Here is a 6,894-nt window from a genome sequence, read left to right as displayed (position 1 = left end):
ATTATACTGAACCCTACTGGTGATTAGTATTAGCACAAAATTCTAAACAATTACACCAGGTTATTATGGTATGTTATTATGGTAAACTATTACCAGTACCAGTATCATGTATAATGATACAGGTATTGTAGGGTATTATTGTAATTTCAAAAGATATTATGAACCTACAAATACACTTACAGATACATACACACGCACACATTGACACAGACACCGGAAGCTTCCTTGACTGAGGCAATAGAAGGCTGATGTCACATGATTAAGTTCCTCTGGAAAAAAAAACAAGACATTGCATAGGAACAATGTAACCCAGTTCTGTATAAATATGACTGCTTTTTGACTGTTAGATTTTGCATTTTTTATTTTGTTATCGTGTGCATCCCTGGGGAGAAATTAGTTCTCTTCCAGTTCAGTTTATTAACTGAAATGATTTTTGCACAAACTGCTCTGCTGTATTATCTTAACTTGAATAGCTCGGATGAGGACAAGTTATTTTTTACATCTATTGCTTGAACTGCTTACAAGGTAAATAGCCTGTGTAATTTTCCACTCATACAGGACTGCCCTGTTGAGATTGGATAAGCTGAAGTATTATAACCTGTAGCCTTTTGATATTTTGCTACAAATATTAATCATTGTGTAACCAGTATTTTTATCTTTTGTTCAAATAATTTTTTTATAAAGACAAATACTGTTCAGTTTTACTTCAGCTTACAAAGACAGGTCTATAAGTAATAGAAAGATCATTATAGTATATCTTGCAAGACCAAGGACAACGAAGGATCCAGGAAAGATTCTGCTGGAGGGTAAGCATGAATTTGATCAATAGGCCTAGTTGTCAATGGTTGTTATTGTTTCACGAAGGTGTAGGGACACACCTAGATTTACTGGTATAGGCTAAACAAGCTAGTGAGGATTTAATCCTATTCTGACCTGACAGCAAAAGACCACCTAGCTACTTCAAAACTAGGGGGTTCTTCAGGACCTGAGATGAATACCAGATCTCACCACAGTATCGATATACATATCTCAAAATGTATGTGTAATTCACACCTTTTTGTGTAATGCACACACAAGGCTATGATACTGAAGGGGTGGATTCTTGAATCCACTGCTGCTTCAATATACACTATTCAGACAAATGTTTTGGGACATCAGCCTTTACATGCAAAATAACTTAAATGACCTTGTGGGACCTTGCTTTGTGCACTGGTGCGCAGTCATGATGGAACAGGAAGGGGTCATCCCCAAACTGTTCCCACAAAGTTGGGAGCATGAAATTGTCCAAAATGTCTTGGTGTGCTGAAGCATTAAGAGTTCCTTTCACTGGAACTAAGGGGTCAAGCCCAACCCCTGAAAAACAACCCCACACCATAATCCCCCCTCCACCAAACTTTACACTTGCCACAATGCAGTCAGGCAAGTAACGTTCTCCTGGCAACCACCAAACCCAGACTCGTTCATCGGATTGCCAGACAGATAAGCGTGATTCGTCACTCCAGAGAACACGTCTCCAGGGCTCTAGAGTCCAGTGACTGCGTGCTTTGCACCACTGCATCCGACGCCTTGCATTGTACTTGGTGATGTAAGGCTTGGATGCAGCGGCTCGGCCATGGAAACACATTCCATGAAGCTTTCTACGCACTGTTCTTGAGCTAATCTGAAGCCCACACGAAGTTTGGAGGTCTGTAGCTGTTGACTCTGCAGAAAGTTGGCGACTTCACGTCAAACACTTCACGCCTGAGCTTCACATCAGTCCTGCCGAGCCTGAGTCTTCTGTCTGTGAATCTGTCTTCAAATTCCCACCCAGCCTCCCTCTCCCACCTCCTCCCATCTACCACCTCTTAACCCTTCCACCACTGCCTGTCAGCCCCTCAGCTCCTCTATCCACCTTTGGGGAGGTGGAGTCACCGTGGGTCTGCCTGTCACCAGCTCCATCAGGGTCGGAGGATCCCCGGTCTCCACCTCCCACCTCCGCTTCCTGGACTCCACCTCAGCCCGTCGAGCCATCGACGCAGCCTTGGCTCAACCGCCCTCAGCTCCACCATGGACCCTCAGTCCACCAGCTCTTCCGGGCTCTCTCATCCCTCCGGCTCCGCCTTGGTCCCTCGTCAACCCGCCCTCGCCCTGGGACTACCCTCCTCCGGCTTCGCCTCGTCACTCTGTCCCTCAGGCTCAGTTGGGCTCCTCACTCCCTCCGGCTCCACCTGGGTCTTCGGTCGCTCCGGCGCCGCCGCGGCCTTCGGAGTACCCGCCTGCGCTTCAGTCGCTGGACCCACCAGCTTCACCGTGTCACCCTCGGTGCGTCGGCTCACCGGTTCCGCCCTGGTCTCCTCCCTCCGTCGGCTCCGCCCTGGCTGCCTGCACAGCCTGATCTGCTCTGGCCACCTGCACAGCCTGATCTGCCGTGGTCGCCTGCACTGCCTGCTCCGCCCTGGCCGCCTGCACTGCCTGCTCCGTCTTCTGTATGCCTTCACCTGCTCTTCGTCCTTCTCCTGAGTCCCCTCCCTCCCTCCGCAGTTGGTCTTCTACGCCACGAGGACACGCCTACCGGGAGGGGAGAGTAATGTCACAGTTGTGTTCTGTTTAGTTTGGACTTGTCTACCTGTCATCATGTCACGTGTCATTATTAGTTCATCTGTCTCACCAGTTACCTCATTAGTCTTGTCAGCTGTGTCTCGTTTCCCTGATCTGTTTCCCCATCTATTTAAGCCCTGTGTTTTGCCTTGTTCATCGTCCGTTGTAAGTTGTATTTAGAGTGTGTGTGTTCTTGCCTGCCTGTCTGTACCTGTTAGAATAGTATTATTGTAGTAAAACGTTTGAATTGGAGCTCTGTGCCTTTTCACCTTCTTCTGCCTGCACCACACCGTGACAGCGCTGACCCCGCTCTGTGATTTTATGTGGCCTAACACTTTATGGCTGAGTTGCTGTTGTTCCTAATTGCTTCCACTTTGTTATAATCCCACTAACAGTTGACCGTGGAATTTTAGTAGTGAGGAAATTTCACAAATGTGACCCTGGACAAAACCAGTCACATGGGTCATTTTTAAAAATTAATTTATGTTCGCGATTGTGATGCATTCACTCATCAAAAATATTTTTTTTATATATTTACCGTAGGAAATTTACAAAATATCTTCATGGAACATGATCTTTACTTAATAGCATAATGATTTTTGGCATAAAAGAAAAATCGATAAATTTGACCCATACAATGTATTGTTGGCTATTGCCACAAATATACCAGTGTGACTTGTGACCAGGTTCACATATGGTCTATGTTTGGATTAATATTTGCCTATAAAGACTACTATATACTAGGGAAGTATGCGATTTCAGATGCAGCCAAAGTTTTACTCTTAGGCTACTTCACCAATAAAAACAAAAAAACTAAAGTAATTTTTGCTTATGGTTTAATTGAATCATCGATGGTCAGCAGCAAGTACATTGGTCAATAAAGTGAGATTAAATGCATACAAATATTTGTTTTATTTAATATATTTAATTATTGGAGGTTTGTGTAATATTCTTTGAGGCATACTAGACCTTTTTTTTTTTTTTTCAGTAAGTTGAATATAGTTCAAGTTCAACGTGCTTTATTGTCATTACAACCATACAACAATAGTGTACAGCAAAACGTAATTGCGTTTCTCCAAGCTCAATTGGGCAAGGTAAGTACAAACATAAATAAGAAAACAAAATAAGGGTAGTACAATCAGGACAACAACAGGTGGACATAACATAAACTATAGATAGACCAAATAAATCAACATATAAGACAATCAAAACTAAATACTGAAAATATATAAAAAGTATATAAATACTATACACAGTGGATATAGTGCATATAGTAGTATATGTGGATATAGTGCATACAGTAGTATATGTGATTCATGCACATGTACATGTATCGACAATCCAACAGCCAGCATATCTGTGTATTTTATTGTGAGTTAAAGGGATAGTTCACCCAAAAATTTTAATTGAGGGTGAGTAAATCATGGGGTATTTTTTTGGGATTTTTGGGTGAACTATCTCTTAATTTTTGTTAGGGTTAATAAAAAAAGCACTTTTCATTTATACATTTCATTTATGAAACGCACATAATTTATTTATTTTCATTGTTCTGATGTGTTCTCCATGAAAATGAAAATTTACGTAAACAGAGTGTTGCTTATTTTAGAAGCTGGAGCAGTGACTGGAATCAGATCCATTAAGAGAAGGCAAGAACTGTTAATAAACAGGGTTGATGAGATAAAACAAGACTTGTTCAACAAATCCAAAATGGTAGTGCTTAACATCAGTAGCATCACTATTAAGAGGATAGTGCATCCCCAAATGAATATTTTTGTCATCATTTACTCACCTTTTATTTTACATACCTGGATGCCTTTCTTTTGTGGAACCCAAAAGAAGATATTTTGAAAAATGTCTCATAGTATTTTTGTCAATAAGGGTCAATGAAGTTCAGCTACTAAAATATAAGCTACATCTTTGTAAAGCTGTTTTGAAACTATAAGTACTGTGAAAAGTTCCTTTTAAGCAAACAAACATGACTTGACAATCATTTTAATTACTAAGTCCTTAGCAGAGAGCCGTTTGCCCCGTAGGCCAAATGCATAGTTTCTTGTTCGCATGCCATGTAGACTCAATAAATCCTTATCTCGAGCAAAATAAGCAAGCTGACATTCAGTACAATCTGTATCTTTTATTTGGAATATATACAAATGTCATTTACGCCTTTTAGTTTGTCAAGACATTTAAAGCACCTTTTTTGAAGAGTGTGCATGTGCGTACGTGCTCTAGTATGTAAGAACAAGTCTGATTTAATTTGAAAATAAAGCAAAATAACGGAGAAAATTGAGAAATAGTCCTCAGATGCCATGTCCATAATTTATAACAAAACATCTAGCATTAATTGATCTCAAACAGATTCATTAAAATAAGTTCTCTTACGAGAGGTCTCTCGTACTGCGTAAGATATCTTACGCTAGGGGAAAATCCTTTTTCCGCGAGATATTGAAGCCAAAAATTATCCTTAATTTTGTAATAATGCAAAACGCGTTGCGGCAGCATGCAGACATAGGCGAGGCAGCTCTCGCGCCTATTGGCTGCTCTGCGGCAACTGCAGCAGCCTATCGAGCGAGGCCTGGGTCAGCCTATCGAGTCAGGGCACTTCGCGCCCGCTGCGTCACGTCCCGCCGAAATGGGCGTGGTCTAGGCCTATAACGCTTCCGTCGACATCGCTGATGAGGAAGCCCTGCTGGGAGAGGATGATTCCTGCTCTATCCTGGCGTCAGGCAGTGAGGATTGGGCGGGCTCTGAGGATCCCGCGCCCCCTGCCCGCACATCGTCAGGCAAGAGAGCGTCCATCGAGACGGAGCTCATGCGAGTACTCGCACAGGCCGCGGCGAGCCTCGGCCTCGAGTGGTCTTCGCCCGAGCAGCCCGCTCACAACCGGCTGGATGGATTTTTCCTGCCTGGGGAGCGCGCTTCGCCTGCGTCCAGACCAGCGCCCTTTCCTCCTGAGTTACACGAAGAAGTCGCTAAGTCCTGGAACGCCCCCTATTCAGCTAGAGTGCGTCCTGCTGTCTCTTTGGCATTCTCCGCAGTTGACGATGCCAAGAACAAAGGATACCTTTCGCTGCCGCCGGTCGAAGAGGAAATAGCGGCCCACTTATGTCCGCCCTCCGCTGGACGGCGCGCTAAGTCGGCCCTACCCTCTAAAGCTTGCCGCACGACGTCAAGCCTGCTCCGCTGCGCTTTCTCCGCCGCCGGGCAAGCTGCGTCAGCGCTGCACACCATGGCTACGCTTCAGATCTTCCAGGCCGATCTCCTCCGTAAGCTGGATGAGGAAGGACCTGACGCGATCTGCGTGCCGGACTTAAGAAGTGCCACGGACCTCGCTCTCCGTGCTACTAAGTCTGCAGCGCAGGCCATTGGACGGAATATGGCCTCTCTCACTGTGACCGAGAGACATCTTTGGCTGACGCTCTCGGAAATGGCCGAGTCCGAGCGCACCGCGTTCCTCGACGCCCCGCTTTCCGCCACAGGCCTCTTTGGATTAGTGTTGTCAAAAGACCCGGTATTTCGGTACCAAGTCGGTACTAATTTTTTTTAAACGTCACGGTACCAGGTTTTCTCAAACCCGGTACTTGATGCGCGTGCATGCCCGAAGCGCGTGCAGTTGCGTCCTCTTCATAAAAGCGCTGATGGCGATCGGCGGTGCTGCTGCTGATGTGGTGCTGATGTTTTTGCGCGTGCAGATACGTTATTTCAAATGGCGCGCGGCAAGCGCGCTCATAATAGAAGCGGCGCGCTCGCTTTTCCATGTGCGTTCATGGATGCATAGCAACGACAGACGCCACGGGAGTACAAACGCTTGTGCGAACTGCGCTCTCCATGACGACGAGGAAGTGTGACATAGGCCTATTAATTGATTTCTAGCCCTTGCATTAGCTTTACTACTAGATATATTTATGGAGATGAGAAATAAAAAGCCGTCATTAATATCAGTCCGTCAGAAAAGCAGTTCTAGTCTTATTCTTGGCTGGATAACTCTTAGCAGGTTTAAAAAGCCCTTTTAAAGTTAAATATGAATACAGTTTTGGATTAAATAAAAGTATAGTCAAGTCAAATAAAACATATTTTATCTCCTGTATAGTTTGGTAATGCTACAATAAGATACCATTCATTAACATCACTTAATGCGTTATCTAACATAACACATTGAGTGAACAATATATTTTTACAACATTAATGTTTGTGAATGTTATTTAATACAAAACACTTGATTGGTCATGTTTGTTCACTTCATTCATCGTGCATTAAATAATGTTAACAGAAATAATGTTAACTTTTGATTTTAAAAATGTATTTTTAAATTAACCCCTA

The 6,894-nt window shown here is 43.8% G+C and overlaps 1 protein-coding gene and 1 long non-coding RNA gene across 2 annotated transcripts in view; one reads left to right on the top strand and one right to left on the bottom strand.

Annotated features, from left to right (window-relative positions):
* LOC309511873 (uncharacterized protein) overlaps positions 1-6,894 on the bottom strand; it is a 163,916-nt gene that overhangs the window by 9,046 nt on the left and 147,976 nt on the right. The gene's annotated exons all lie outside the window — the stretch shown is intronic.
* On the top strand, positions 3,874-4,271 carry LOC309511814. The gene is made up of 2 exons (XR_014210779.1): positions 3,874-4,131; positions 4,169-4,271. It is a non-coding gene; the product is annotated as an uncharacterized lncRNA (long non-coding RNA).

This window comes from Leuciscus leuciscus (genome assembly GCF_965113295.1).
Source record: "Leuciscus leuciscus genome assembly, chromosome: 12".
In the NCBI taxonomy this organism is placed as follows: domain Eukaryota; kingdom Metazoa; phylum Chordata; class Actinopteri; order Cypriniformes; family Leuciscidae; genus Leuciscus; species Leuciscus leuciscus.
Note: the sequence above shows the minus strand (reverse complement) of the source record. Positions and strands in the feature narration are given on the sequence as shown.